This window comes from Procambarus clarkii, chromosome 47, assembly GCF_040958095.1.
Source record: "Procambarus clarkii isolate CNS0578487 chromosome 47, FALCON_Pclarkii_2.0, whole genome shotgun sequence".
Classification (NCBI taxonomy): domain Eukaryota; kingdom Metazoa; phylum Arthropoda; class Malacostraca; order Decapoda; family Cambaridae; genus Procambarus; species Procambarus clarkii.
The window spans coordinates 21,235,244-21,251,622 of NC_091196.1; positions in this window are offsets into that span (position 1 = coordinate 21,235,244).

The window sequence follows — 16,379 nt, forward strand, 5'->3', positions numbered from 1 at the left end:
CTCTCTCTCTCTCTCTCTCTCTCTCTCTCTCTCTCTCTCTCTCTCTCTCTCTCTCTCTGTCTCTCTCTCTCTCTCTCTCTCTCTCTCTCTCTCTCTCTCTCTCTCTCTCTCTCTCTCTCTCTCTCTCTCTCTCTCTCTCTCTCTCTCTCTCTCTCTCTCCCTCTCTCTCTCTCTCTCTCTCTCTCTCTCTCTCTCTCTCTCTCTCTCTCTCTCTCTCTCTCTCTCTCTCTCTCTCTCTCTCTCTCTCGTGTGAGCGTTGACACTATCCTTGGCATGGTCAAGTGTCAAGTGCATGTCCATCATACTCTACTCATATTCAAGCATTGTCAAAGTCACTCTGATATCATCATCAAGTTCCTTACCCCTGGAGGGTGCAGGCGAGGACCGTCAAACATTACCGGTCACTCCCCATGAGGGGAAACAAAACACCATTATCGCCCACACAATAAACATCATGGGGGCTGGAGGCCAGAAGGTCCCCATGAACATAAAGATCCTACAGGATGTGTCTGTCCGTCTCCTGATGGTATTTTTGGCTGAACCATTCAGGCGAGAGGGGGGAAGAGACCCACATAATCCTGAATTGTAGTGAGTCGGTATTTTAATGGGACTGTCTCTTTCTCTATCCACTTCACCCCTGACTATACATTCTCCCTCTTCCCCTATCCACCTTGGAGAGCGTGATGGCTAGCTCCGTGTCCCCCCCTTACCCCCCATGGCACTAAGCTGGAACAACAGCTTATAAATGCGAAAAAACTATTCATTATTAGCAAAGTTGATGGTACTTGACACCGCCTAGGCTCCTCCTCTTGTGTACATGGGGGGAGGAACTAGGTGGCGCTGCTGCTGCTGGTGGGGGAGATAGGAACTAGAGGTGCCGGTGGATGCTGTAGATCATGGGATAGAGGGATGATGAGAGCACCGCATTTTCTATCACACTCCAACATTCCTCTCCCCTATCCTATCCCAAATCCTTATCCCGATCCCGTTTGAGTTCTATATAGTCGTAATGGCTTGGCGCTTTCCCCTTCCCTCTTGTCGGATAGACGCTGTTGTTGTAAACTCTTAAGAACAAGAAGACAAAGAGTTCTTGCAACTCTCAAGAACAGCCTAGTACATCTGTTCAGACCAAGTGTGTGTGTGTGTGTGTGTGTGTGTGTGTGTGTGTGTGTGTGTGTGTGTGTGTGTGTGTGTGTGTGTGTGTGTGTGTGTGTGTGTGTGTGTGGGAGAGTCAAGCACTCCGTTACGAGGGCCCAGGAGCTATATTTCAACCTCTAGACGTCTAGTAGTAACTGCTAGTTCCGTCCAACGAGGTTGTTTAACAAGTACTAATATGATTAATAATTCTTGTGACATTGAAAGTCGGATCATTTTACGAATATTCTTATATTTTCTTCGTCCACGAACAAGAATCGTATATATATTACCGTTGCTTGTTTGTGCGTGTGTACGTGCGTGCTTGAGTGAGTGGGTGTGTGCCTGTTTGAGTGAGTGGGTGTGTGCGTGTCTGTTTGAGTGAGTGGCTGTGTGCGTGCCTGTTTGAGTGGGTGGCTGTGTGCGTGCCTGTTTGAGTGAGTGGGTGTGTGCGTGTCTGTTTGAGTGGCTGTGTGGTGCCTGTTTGAGTGAGTGGTTGTGTGCGTACCTGTTTGAGTGAGTGGCTGTGTGCGTACCTGTTTGAGTGAGTGGGTGTGTGCGTGCCTGTTTGAGTGGCTGTGTGGTGCCTGTTTGAGTGAGTGGTTGTGTGCGTACCTGTTTGAGTGAGTGGCTGTGTGCGTACCTGTTTGAGTGAGTGGGTGTGTGCGTGTCTGTTCGAGTGAGTGGCTGTGTGCGTGTCTGTTCGAGTGAGTGGCTGTGTGCGTGCCTGTTTGAGTGAGTAACTGTGTGCGTGCCTGTTCGAGTGAGTAACTGTGTGCGTGCCTGTTTGAGTGACTGTCGTGTATGCGTGCATATACCCCTTTCTGTGTAAGATTTCCATGTGTGTATGTGCGTGTACATATACGTATACGCTTGTACATATATGTGTATGCGAGTGTACGTTTGAGGTGCATCTACACATACCTGCATGTATGAATACTCGCTGGAATGTGGCATATTGCAATAAAGAGGGTTTGACGTTGCCTCCTGATCCCTTCTCACAAAACAAAAGGTGTTTCGATTCACGGAGCGTCTATAGCAAGCACCCAAGCCCCAAGGCGGACAAGCTGACCTCTAATCGGCCTAACAGATGGAATTAGACCCAAAGACGAACTGCTGAACATAAATGGACCACTGCTGGTGGTTCATTTCTGGTTCAGACGAGAGTCTGTACTCCTGGAACGCCTCCGCTAATTCAGGAACGCCTCCTTAAGACAGAAAGACACTGGTATGGGTATATGCCTTATTCACAAGACACCTTTGGGGGATTCAATGTACAGAGCAGAGTCTGTAGATGAGCAGATGGTGGTGTTATAGGTGGGGGTGAAGTGTGTGTGTGTGTGTGTGTGTGTGTGTGTGTGTGTGTGTGTGTGTGTGTGTGTGTGTGGGAGAGGACTGGAAGCGTTACGAAACTTTGGTGAAGATATTAACATATGGGATTAATTAGAGAGAGAGAGAGAGAGAGAGAGAGAGAGAGAGAGAGAGAGAGAGAGAGAGAGAGAGAGAGAGAGGTGTGAGGGGAAGGTAGGGAGAAACAGCATCCTGACATATACTACAAAGATATAATTGAAAATCTGATAATAAAACAAGCAAGTCATTTTAAAAGTTTACCTCTAAATATGGCACTCTTCCTCCCAAGGTAATCATCTAGTTGTATTCTCCTAGTTGTGCTGGCGGAGGTTGAGCTCTGGCTCTTTCGGCCCGCCTCTCAACTGTAAATCAATCAAATTTTTTGTTCGCGCACACACACACACACACACACACACTCCTTGGAAGCAGCCCGTAACAGCTGTCTAACTCCCAGGTATCTATTTACTGCTAGGTAACAGGGGCAGCAGAGTGAAAGAAACTCTGCTCATTTGTTTCCGCCATCGCCGGGTATCGATTCCCGATCCTTAGATCTATGCATCCAGGGCGCTGTCTGCTCAACCACCAGGCGCCCGAATTCTGTGTGTGTGTGTGTGTGTGTGTGTGTGTGTGTGTGTGTGTGTGTGTGTGTGTGTGTGTGTGTGTGTGTGTGTGTGTGTGTGTGTGTGATGTTTCTTATGTTTACCGCCTTGAACACATATTTTGGTAGTGGCACGTGTCCGGGGCATTGGACACACATATTGAATGTGTATTTTGTCCATGTGATTTTAACATTTAGACTGTATCCTTTGTTCGTATTTGTTGGCCATGTATACGGGCTGTATCCGCTGTATGAGACATGTATCTTGGTTGTGTGTATATGCCTGTGTTGCCTTCCGCTGAAGCTGTATCTTATCTGTATCATGGGGGTTTAATTTCAGCAGATATAGACGTCCTTGGGGCAGCTTGAGAATTGAGTGATTGTGTTATCGAGTTTGCATATTCCAGTGTGGAGATGCAATGTGTGTGTGTGTGTTCTCACCTAGTTGTGATTGCGGGGGTTGAGCTTTGGCTCTTTGGTCCCGCCACTCAACCGTCAATCAACAGGTGTACAGGTTCCTGAGCCTACTGGGCTCTATCATATCTACACTTGAAACTGTGTATGGAGTCAGCCTCCACCACATTACTTCCTAATGCATTCGATTTGTCAACCACCCTGACGCTAAAAAAGTTCTTTCTAATATCTCTGTGGCTCGTGTGTGTGTGTGTGTGTGTGTGTGTGTGTGTGTGTGTGTACTCACCTAGTTGTGTTTGCGGGGGTTGAGCTCTGGCTCTTTGGTCCCGCCTCTCAACCGTCAATCAACAGGTGTACAGATTCATGAGCCTACTGGGCTCTGTCATATCTACACTTGAAACTGTGTATGGAGTCAGCCTCCACCACATCACTTCCTAATGCATTCCATTTGTCAACCACTCTGACCCCAACCACTCTGTGTGTGTGTGTGTGTGTACTCACCTATATGTACTCACCTATATGTGCTTGCAGGATCGAGCATTGACTCTTGGATCCCGCCTTTCTAGCTATCGGTTGTTTACAGCAATGACTCCTGTCCCATTTCCCTATCATACCTAGTTTTAAAAGTATGAATAGTATTTGCTTCCACAACCTGTTCCCCAAGTGCATTCCATTTTTCTACTACTCTCACGCTAAAAGAAAACTTCCTAACATCTCTGTGACTCATCTGAGTTTCCAGTTTCCACCCATGTCCCCTCGTTCTGTTATTATTACGTGTGAACATTTCATCTATTTCCACTTTGTCAATTCCCCTGAGTATTTTATATGTCCCTATCATATCTCCTCTCTCCCTTCTTTTCTCTAGTGTCGTAAGGTTCAGTTCCTTCAGCCGCTCTTCATATCCCATCCCTCGTAGCTCTGGGACAAGCCTCGTCGCAAACCTCTGAACCTTCTCCAGTTTCTTTATGTGTTTCTTCAGGTGGGGGCTCCATGATGGCGCGGCATACTCTAAGACGGGTCTCACGTAGGCAGTGTAAAGCGCCCTAAAAGCTTCCTCATTTAGGTTTCTGAATGAAGTTCTAATTTTCGCCAGTGTAGAGTACGCTGCTGTCGTTATCCTATTAATATGTGCCTCAGGAGTTAGATTAGGTGTCACATCCACTCCCAGGTCTCTTTCTCGAATCGTTACAGGTAGGCTGTTCCCCTTCATTGTGTACTGTCCCTTTGGTCTCCTGTCACCTGATCCCATTTCCATAACTTTACATTTACTGGTGTTAAACTCCAGTAGCCATTTCCCTGACCATCTCTGCAGCCTGTTAGTGTGTGTGTGTGTGTGTGTGTGTGTGTGTGTGTGTGTGTGTGTGTGTGTGTGTGTGTGTGTGTGTGTGTGTGTGTGTGTGTGTGTGTGTGTGTCTGTGTGTCTGTGTGTCTGTGTGTCTGTGTCTTCAGGAACGGAACCATTAGCATCCTAACTACTCGCCACATAAGAAACAAACAAAACAAGCAGACGGTAGCTACAAGGTTGTTTGGACAGCCTGAGTGACAGATGAGGACGGAGACGCCAGACAGCCAAATCCCTCTCCTCCTCTGGGGGGGTTTAAGGGATAAGAATCTGTCATCATAATATACTTTAACCCACACACTCCCTCTACCCTTCTCCAGACCTGCCACCTTGAGACTCGCAGACGTCTAACTGAGCGCCTCAATGTTGTTGCTGTTATAGATTCAGCTACTGGGAACACAATGTTCCAAGTAGCACGGGCTATGGTGAGCCCGTAGTGGACTTACCTAGGCACAGGAGCGCGGCAGTAACTCGAGCGCCTCAAGAAATCTTTGGTTTGTTAGTATTGCATCTGTGGCCTTGGGCGTCGAAGTGAGGCGAGCGGTGGACAGCGAAGTGGGTCGACCATGTCTGTGATAGCAGGTCTCTTACTTGATATGTCTTGGTTGGTTATCTTGATAGATTGGGAAATATTTAGGCACACATGGATCAAGGTTATCGTTTTGAAATGTTAGAATGATATACATACACGCACGGAGGCATGTGTACACACACACACACACACACACACACACACACACACACACACACACACACACACACACACACACACACACACACACACACACACACATACGAGGTAGGACCAGAGTACGTGGATGGAAGCTGGAGACACATGAGCGGAATGAGGCTGTGACACATATGAGATGAATGAGGCGGGGATACATCTGAGCCGGGGACACATGAGCCGGAGACACATCGGACACACCTCCTCCCCGTAAGACACATAAGCAAGACGACCCAGGAACAAAAATAGATCGCTGAGGCGACTTAAACAACCTAAACAAATGTATTCTTCGAGAATTACGAACGCCAGTCATTGCCCTAATTAACCAGGTGCTTGAAGGCGGAGCTTAGGAGATAACATCCAACCTCATCACTACAGCAATAGATCATTCCATCTAGACGAGTGCTATACACGTGACCAATCCCTCTCCGCTCATACATCTATACACATCAGACAAACACTTTCAACCTCGAACTATACACATTATTGAAGCGCCCTCCGCACCCATATTCTATGCACGGGTATAAACATTAGTTATAAATAATGTCTCGCGTCACAGAGTACATCAAGGTTGGAGTATCACTTGCACTCAGACCACAGGGGTGACCTCCACCCGCACTCTAAGGTCATCAGAAGGTTATGTTAACGTATAAACATGAATGAGACCTGTAACTTTCGATGGGAGAGAGAGAGAGAGAGAGAGAGAGAGAGAGAGAGAGAGAGAGAGAGAGAGAGAGAGAGAGTGAGAGAGAGAGAGAGAGAGAGAGAGAGAGAGAGAGAGAGAGAGAGAGAGAGAGAGAGAGAGAGAGAGAGAGAGAGAGAGAGAGACAGAGAGAGAGAGAGAGAGAGAGAGTGTGTGTGTTTGTGTGTGTGTGTGTGTGTGTGTGTGTGTGTGTGTGTGTGTGTGTGTGTGTGTGTGTGTGTGAGTGTCATTTAAGAAAGTGCTCCAAGCAATAAGCATCAACACAGTCAAGTAACTGCAAGTAACGCTGCTAAGATAGATCTACCAGCCAAATCTGCCACTTAAAACTAAATCAAGTGTTCGTATGCCACCACGAGAGCAACTTACCCCCGCGGGGTAACCATGGTTCTGCAAGAGGTTAGCGAGGTGTTGCAGATCACTTTAACAGGTGAGTTGTTGTTGTTGTTAAACATTCGCTACCTGGAACTAAAAGCTCCAAGTAGCACGGGCTATGGTGAGCCCGTAGAACAGGTGAGGCAGGTAAATTCACGTAGCATCAGCAGGAAGGCGGCAGGGAGGCGGGAGAGGCCTGACGGGCTGACAATCAGAAGGGGGGAATGACACTTTGGGAATCAGTAATTTAATGGTCATTACCTGTTGACGGGTCGTGTGGGCGGTGACGTGGGCGGTGACAGTGGTGGGAGGTGGTGACGGTGACATGTATAGTGACGTTGATATGAGCCGGTGATGGTGACGGTGATTTGAGCGGTGATGGTGGTGACGGTGGTGCTACGAAATGGAATGGTTGGATGGGGGAGGACTGAGGTAAGGTGAGAAAGGAGAAATGAGGGATGGTTGAAAGAGGAAATGAGAGAGACTTGCACACAAACAGATCAACGTGAAGGCTGAACGGTATATACCGATGTTAACATTGACATTTTCGTCCTTATGAGTATATGTACTCATAAGAATATTTGCAATTGCTTTTTCACCCCAAAATCGACGCGATTTGATATTTTTTTTAATTAATACATGAGGTACATCTGCATTAGTGCAGCTACCCTACACTATATGAAGTGGAGTACAGTGTGTCAAAAAGGCTAACTAGGTGATGCTAAAAAATCCCCATCACACAGGATGGTTAGTCATACAGAGGCAGGTGATAAGCGGTCTGCAGTGACAGACTCCGGAAGCATTAGCTCCGTTAACTCTACGGGTCTCACGATTCATGTTTCATTACTTCTTTTGTTAGTGAAAGACTAGTGTCGAGTACTGTATTCCTTACTATGTATAAACTATAGTGTTGAGTGTTTATTTCTGAACTGTGTGTACTACTCCTGTACTCTGTGTACTCTCCTGTACTACGTGTACTTCTATGCACGTCCCTGCACGTAGTGGTCTTCCCCCTATACTCCCATGTATTCCGCGGTGTACCCTGTTCACGTGCTGGTTTTTCCCTGGTTGGGGTCCTTGGATGCTATATTTTTGGACTTTAACGACATGACAGTCAAGAAGGCCAGGCTTGATCCTGTGTTACCTCACTAAGATCATGAAGAGTTTTACACTCACACTCACACACACACACACACACACACACACACACACACACACACACACACACACACACACACACACACACACACACACACACACACACACACACACACTAACACTCACACTCACACTCTCACACACACACACACACACACACACACACACACACACTGTGGCTCAGTGGTCAGCGCTGTCGGCTCACAACCGGCACGTCCTAGGTTCGAATCCTGGGCAGGGCAAGACAGCTAGGTGCGTCTCCTTGCACCCGTTGCCTCTGTTCACCTAGCAGTAATTAGGAACTTGGTTGTTAGTCGACTGTTGTGGGTCGCTTTCTGAGGAATGGTCAAATACTGTTCATATTCGAGAGAACTTCGAATTTCCCACAAAACATGTATTAGGTGAGCACACACACACACACACACACACACACACACACACACACACACACACACACACACACACACACACACACACACACACACACACACACACACACGGCTAGTAAGGCCTTACAGCCGTGGAAATGTCTTTAATATTCCCGTCATTCAAATGACCTTGTTCAGTGCGCACCTTAACTTCAGGTAATGACAAAAAAAGGTCCTAATAAACAGGCAACTACAGTAATTGGGACCCTCGAAGGTAAACTAGTTGAGACATCAGAGGAATAAGTCACCAATGAATTTTGTTTCGAGAAAAGGCTTTAGCAAAGTTACATTCTCCCTTTCCACAAATAATGTTGCAAATAGGCTTCTTGAATGACTGGAGATCAAAGAATTTTGGCGAGGAAAATTACGACATGGTCTATCAGCCTCTAGAGGGTTATTAAGGCCTATTAACCCCCTAGATGGTCATTTGACCATCCACCAAGTATTCTTATGTTAATCCTGAATGTAGTCTAGGGGGGACTAAACCAAACTATCAGTGTATATACATTGAGAAGTTATTTCGCCTAATAATTTTCGCAATCTTTTTATTCGCCTAATAGAAAATGAACCTCATCACCGCCTCAAAGGTATGGATAACTTCGGTAAAAAAAATTATTATCTTCATCACTCATCAATCTCGCCTCAACATCCTACTGATCCATTTGACTGGAGGAATTGTCATCCTCGTCAGTATGTCTAATATAAATACGCCAAATATTGGCTAATTTATCAACTACAAGCAGTATACACGAAGATGCAATGGTACTGAAAGTTTTAATAAGAGACAAGAAACATTATATACTGATCTTAAATTTGTATACTGAAATTATATGTTGATCTTAAATTTGTATACTGAAATTATATACTAGTCTTAAAATTTAACATTTGTTTGTGTTATAAGTGATATTTAAGAGTTATATTAATATAAGGTGTAGGCAAACAGTATGCTAAATTAAGAAAACAGTCCACTACGGGCTCACCATAGCCCGTGCTACTTAGAACTTTTTGTTCCAAGGTGCGAATCTTAAACAACAACAAGAAGTAGATAAGTTAATTTATCATACTCTAGTATGTGGCTTTTTACTGTTGAGAGAAAAATCGTTGTGTATTTGTATTTGGTGATTAAGAGAAATATGTCCAGTTGTATGCTCTCTTGAATGATTTAAATAGTCACTAACCATAATAACGAGACTATAAAACAGGTGATTGAGCTACCTCGTATGGGCCAATAGGCCTTTGATCTACAAGTTCCCTTAATTCTTACGTTCTAACGAGCATTATCTCCCCCGTCTTGTGCTTCAGGTCCGTACATGCGTAGTCCTGATGCTGACGGCGATGGTTCTGGCGTCCTGTGTGACGGGCCAGCTTAACTTTTCTCCAGGTTGGGGTAAGCGTGCCGGAGGGGTGGCGGTGGGCGGCGGCGGTGGCGTCTCTGATCCAGCCGCACTTCATTCCGCTTCCCAAGCCGCCCTTGCCGCAGTCTCCCCCAACGCCGCCGGCGACAACTGCGGGACGATCCCTGTGTCCGCCGTCATGCATATCTACAGGCTCATCAGGGTGAGGGGTGGAGTGGTACTTCTGTCCCATTTGTCTCCATTATTACTGTTCAAACTTATCATTTATTACCTTCATTGAAAAAAATCCATTACTGAATCACTTCCTGTTGCTTGAAATATATATATTCATATTCATTCTTTTTATATTTGTAGTTTTGATATTTGTCATTTTCATGTTCATTTCTATATTTGTAATTTTTTTATATTCATCATGTTTTCATTTTCATAGTCGTTTTTTTCTTATTCATTTTCATATTCGTCATTATATCAGGAACCTTTACCACCAATCCCCGGCTTCGGACCTGCGTTAGTTCTCTCACAAAGTTTCGTTTTTTGTCATGTTCTTTGGCGAGTAAAGGCAACACAGTTAAGCTCACGTTACTGCCACTGGCACCGGCTGAACTAATTTAAAAGGTGACCCATGACACCTCTTAGAATTAATATCAAGATTACACGTGATTTGAGTGTTAAATGCAATATTTATTGCCTCTGAAGATTAAACCATTTTTTATCTTCAATAAAGAATTCTCCGGCCAATTTTGACCTTAATAAAAAATCCTTGGTGCATAGCCGGGGCTACACACTGCACGCAGCCCGTCCTCCAAAGGTCACGAAAATGGTCAATTTAAAGTGTCCTCTCCTAACCTATCAGAGGACCCAAAACAGAAAACGGGATAGTACGTCACTTTCGCGAGCCGCTTCGATTTTCTAGTACAATTTTTTTTTAGCCTTATGTAACGCATACGATCGAAAAGCGACGTTCTTTTGTAGGAGGACAGGTTGCTACACCACCCACGTCCAGTGTCCAGAGGTAGGTGATACCTACACACCTCCCATCGTATCGTTTCCATAACTTTTATCCATGTCACTCTTCGCCATAAACTATGATAAAGTTACCCCTCCATTTATTTTATTTATTTTTTTAACTATAACTCATCTTTTTTTATTCCTTTCCGCTATGGATGACATAACAGTAAAAAATAAGTCTTTTTTATGGAGGTAATTAACCCTTTGTTTCTTAGAGTGCTGTTTATCATGTGTCAAATACTGTCGTCTTTTGTATCAAGCTGTCTTAAGGTTGTTAGCGCTCAGTATTGCTCGCTCAACCTCAAATAAAAGAGTGACCAGTATAGTAGAGTTCGGTACAAGAGGGGCGTCTGTAACATCCTAGCGTTAGGGCTACATTATTCATGTAAATCTGCGAGAAGAACGACGTAACCAGGGCCGCCAGGAAGAGCTTAATGCAGCGTGACGCAGGACCTCTGATGGGCGCGACAATGTCTACGTCACTCACGCCCGTCACTCATGCGCGTCACTCACGTGCGTCACTCATACGCGTCACTCACTCAGTCCTCGCCTGGTGATTTTTCTCTCTTCGGAAGAACAAAAGAGCATCGCGAGCGTAATTTTTGTCTAACTTTCATTATGGACTTCCTTAACTCCGCCTTTAGGTAAATTTACTACACACACGCGGTCAGTCACAGCTAAACTTGAGAGCATATATTATGACAGTATAACATTACTTTAACATCCATAAACCGAAGGTGGTGTCTGCCATGCCCTCCACCATACACAGTGGACAGGTCACCATACCCACACCGTGTCACCGGCTGCCTCCTCCCTACACGACACTACCCTACTGTGATCCTCCTTCATCGCCAGTTGACAGTACCAATACCCTGCTCACTCTTGCAACCTTCATTGTTAATACCCATCCCGTTCCCCAGCCAAATTATCATTCTTCTTATCTCCCGTTCTCCTCACCTGTAAGGGACGGAGAAGACACCAAGTCCCCTTTAGCCTCTAAATTTCCTTACTCCCTGAATCCAAATACCCAAATGATTGGTGAATACCTTAAACAGATGTATAATACCCATTGACTTGTTTCTACACCTTACAGGCGGAGGCGGCGCGACTTGTCCAGTGCCAAGAGGAGGAGTATATGGGATAATAGCCTCTACTAGCACCAATCCCCAATCTTAGCTACCCACTGTGATTGTCGTAATGTTTAACGGGTGAATCTCGGCCTCTCTCCGTTACGCTCAGAGATGCTCGCTGTCTTCTGGGTCATCTCCTCCCGCTCCTCTACCTGCTCCTGGGCCGTGGTGGACTCTGATCTGTGTCGCAGGATATGAAGACGTATATTTTTCTCATCTTTCTGGAACTCGCAGGCTGGAATATCTGGATTAGAAATGTTGCATTTGATTAAAATAGTCCACGCGGCCATATGGTTTCCTTGCCCCCCCCCCCCTACCTAGTCTGTTGTGTGGTGGTGCACGAGGTGGTCTCCTGAGCTAGGCTGGCGCACACACCTCCTCCGACCTATATGATAAGAGGTTTTGTCTAATATATGTATAATGTAGCTCTCTCTCTCTCTCTCTCTCTCTCTCTCTCTCTCTCTCTCTCTCTCTCTCTCTCTCTCTCTCTCTCTCTCTCTCTCTCTCTCTCTCTCTCTCTCTCTCTCTCTCTCTCTCTCTCTCTCTCTCTCTCTCTCTCTCTCTCTCTCTCTCTCTCTCTCTCTCTCTCTCTCTCTCTCTCTCTCTCTTTCTATCCAATGTTGAGGTGTACTTGAGACCTTACGCCATTACATTCGTTCACATCCATCATAGTTCCACAACAACACCACCACCTCGCACACCTCCACCGTTCGCCCTCAAGATGACTCCACCTCAACAGACGAACAGCGTCAGACGCAACAGCTTCCATACAACAGATGGCTCTGAGGCGACCTGGAGAGTCTCCCCTTTTAAACTCGTGGTAGCGTACGCATTGCTTTATAACTATAATGAATACACTCAACTGCATAATTAACGCCAGCGTTTTTTTATCCTTCAAATTCTTGTTCCTCAGGTTCAGTGCTTTGCAAATGTTGACTGCAAGCAACGCATCTTTTGGATATGTTCGTCCAAGTAGCGGCCGACCCCATTGATCAGTAGTAGTAGTAGTACTAGGCATCCATCAGTCTCAGGAGACTATGGAGTTGCACTGTGGTTGTCGGTCTGGAGTGGCCTCACCAGGGCGCAAAGCCAGGGTAGGTTGATTCGGGGAAGAAGCTGTTACCCATGCAGCAGGGTAACATTGATCAGTCAAGCTAAAAATATATATATAAAATTGGTGGCGAAATCTTACATATAATTCAATTTAAACCTTAAAAAAAAAAATATATCAATATTATTAAGAAATAGATTATAAAAAAAACATAAAATGCCTCCGATGAGAAGGGACTGACAGCACACACACCTCACGCACTCAATGTCTGCGTTACATTCGCTGTAACTTTTTAGTAGCGTGTGCATTGACAGTTTCAACAAAATACGTTAAGTGGGCATTCGCATCAGGCCATTTAAAACTGTAAAATAAGCTTTGTAAAGTAAAGGCTGCACACGCATTATGGAATGTCCAGTATATTGTCTAGTATGTGTTCTTTTTATAACACAGGCACCAACCAATGAGAGAGTAGTCCATAACATGCCAATAATTCTAGTCACAACTAAATTTAGTTCGATCTAGGCTCGTGGGAATATTATTTTTGAATGTAAATCTTACTGGAAATTAGCACAGCATCGCAGCCTAGCCATGTATGTACCCTCATGAATTCTAGTCACAGTAATTCTTAGCAAAACTTCGGAAACATCAACTTTAAGTTTCCTTCATACGATCTGACACAGCCTAGCCTGGATAACCACAGAGGTTTACGTATTCTTTGCTTAATAATTAAATGAATTTGGTAAGAGTATGGGATAATGGATCAATGATTATACTAGTTGATTATCTCTGCACCCAGCTGTTAATATTCCTGAAATTGACTTGTTAGGCTGCACCCTTTGGTGATATCACAAAGAGATATGTTCCTGATACACCATATACCAATATACCTTATATACCAATAATTTATAACTGGTATATATGTGTCTGTCACAATATTATTCTCACTTAGGAAACCTAATGTTAACCCTGTGATATCTGTCGCTTACACCCGTGACTGACTACGAGAGAAGGGGTACCGAACCTCTGCCGCTTTGGCTCTCATTCCTTCCGACGAAAGAACATGAATGTGTTATCTGCAGTCTTCTTTAGCTCCAAAGAGCATTCTCATTCATTCTACCTTTTGTTGGTAGCTGCTTTTTATCGAGTTGGAATGTCCGTTTCCTTTTATTTAGTCTACAAGACACGATAGTCCACAATGCACGGCATCTGTAATTACCACATTTGGCACACCAAATGGGTCTTGTCCTATTTGAGGGTTGTTGGTCACTTTCCCGCCACTCAACTGGCACCAAGGCGGGAATCAGATTGTTCGTCTGATATACGTGTGATGATATGTGTTTCCAAGGGAGTCAATTGCCCTGTCATTAGAACGGGTCATCTTAGAAGGTCTGCATTTATATCCCCGTACAAAAATTGTCGCCTGTTGAAATAGTCGGTCACTCCTGAACTCATGAGTGAATTCTAAACAAAACGTGTAAACAGTCGGCCCAGGGCGGTGAGGCGAAGGGTCCTCGGCAACTCTCAGGCCAATTGCAGAGCGCTGCTGCTCAAACCCTTTATTCAATCCAGCACACGGGACTCAAGAGCTCAAAGGCTCTTAATGCTATCCTTGTGCTCTCTTCTAAGTATCTTAATAACATAACAATGCCAGCAGGCGCTGTTTGCGTTAAGGATGCGGCGTGGGTCTCAACTTTAATTAGTCAGAGCACTAAGTGCAATTGTCCGCTGTGAGCAGTAGGTGACGCCCGCCATACGTTGTTGTTGTTGTATTAGATTTAGCTACTCAGAACAAAATGTCCATGTAGCACGGGCTATGGTGAGCCCATAATTGAGTTCGGTTATTCGCGATAACTTTGTTACTGTGATATTTGGGTCAAAGTTTTAAATGGAGGTGGGGATTCCTCCTTTTTCCCTGTTTCTTTTTCGCTTCTGTTTTAGTGCACTGGTTTTTAGTCTTGTTTTAATAACATTATCTTGGTGGCGGATGTGGCCGCCATACAATCCTTGGCAGTCTTATGGACGCGTGACTTCCCGGGTCAGTGATTGGTCACACTGCGTCCCGTGACCTGTGAAGGGTCAGGACGGAGTTAGGCGCAATCTTATTTTACAAAAATAATACATTGAAAAAAAATGTTCTAACCTAATAATAAATATGTTACGTATTTTGTTACATTCTCGCTTGAACTAATATATATACTTTGGCAGTCCCACCTTTTAGTTATGAGAATGATTCTTAAAGAAGATAAAATTATGTAACGTTGCACTGTAACATCCTTCAGTGAATGATGAATGTATGTCACACTCCCAGTGAATGATGAATGTGTTGTACACCTCCAGTGAGTGATGAGGCTACACTGAGTGTTCCCAATGTTGACGTTGTTACCTATCGTTCGTTACGGCTCGTGACCCTACAGCAGCCAAACTTTAATTACGTCTAGGGATACGAGACAACTGCTGTTTTCAATAGCGAATCACCAGTATAACCCCTTGATAAGTAATGAGCACAATAATAAATCTTCCTTAGGACTGAAGAATAGATACAAAATCTTATATAAAGATATATTAAATAAATCTCAATAGCAAACAGATGATTATTTGGTCACAATATATCACATTAAAAATATCACTGTATCTTCCAGACATTAAATTAAAATTATTATATGTATGGCTATGACAGAACAAAAATGTATAACTTAACTCCACAGACGTTAACTCCCTGGTTCCGGATCAGCTACTGAATAACATAACGCGAGAGTCAAAACACATTGCATTGCCCCGCGAATAATTTGCCAAAGTTACAATATTTATTATTTCAACAATGGAGCAATACATTGTGACAAGAGTAATCTTAAACTAACTTAATGAATAATTAATACATATTGATATACAAAAATAAGGTAAGTATTTCTTTACATAGTAATTAAAATATGCATACAGAAAGGAATAATGGCATGCACACCCAGCAACGGACGATCCCACGACAATTTGCCAGATACAGTTCACTCAATTATTATTCACCTCTGTTACCCACATATGATCACATATAAATCATTAGTTCCCGTGGGAAAACTGAGCACACAAAGAAATAAAACAATCATTCCCACGATACGTTGGGCCTAACGCCAACACTGTAACATGAATGTACGTTTGCATAGAACATATAAGTATATCAATATACATGCTTGTAATTTACACACAATTATAAATGTACATATTAATTTATTTCCTTACGTATCTATTTGGGGTACGTAACAGACGTCACTTGACGTAAGCACTGGTAAACTCTGCTAGCCAATCTGTAAACTCGACAACACGCTTATTGTATCAATATTTCCAAATATTACGTAATTTATCAGGCATTTATTGAGTGATATGTTACTAGCAGACTCATCCATCGTGGCCTGCCTGCCTCTCCTCCCTTCCCCTCTACACACCGTGACATAAATCTAAACAGACCATAATTAACAGGGACCAAAGGGGCGGGGGATGAATTGATTACCGTAGAGGGGATGATGAGCAGGTCTCACCGCACCGAACTACAGATATAACCACCAGCGCTGATGTCAAACTATCCAACGACATAGTTTATGTCAACGTGTCACTGAAGAG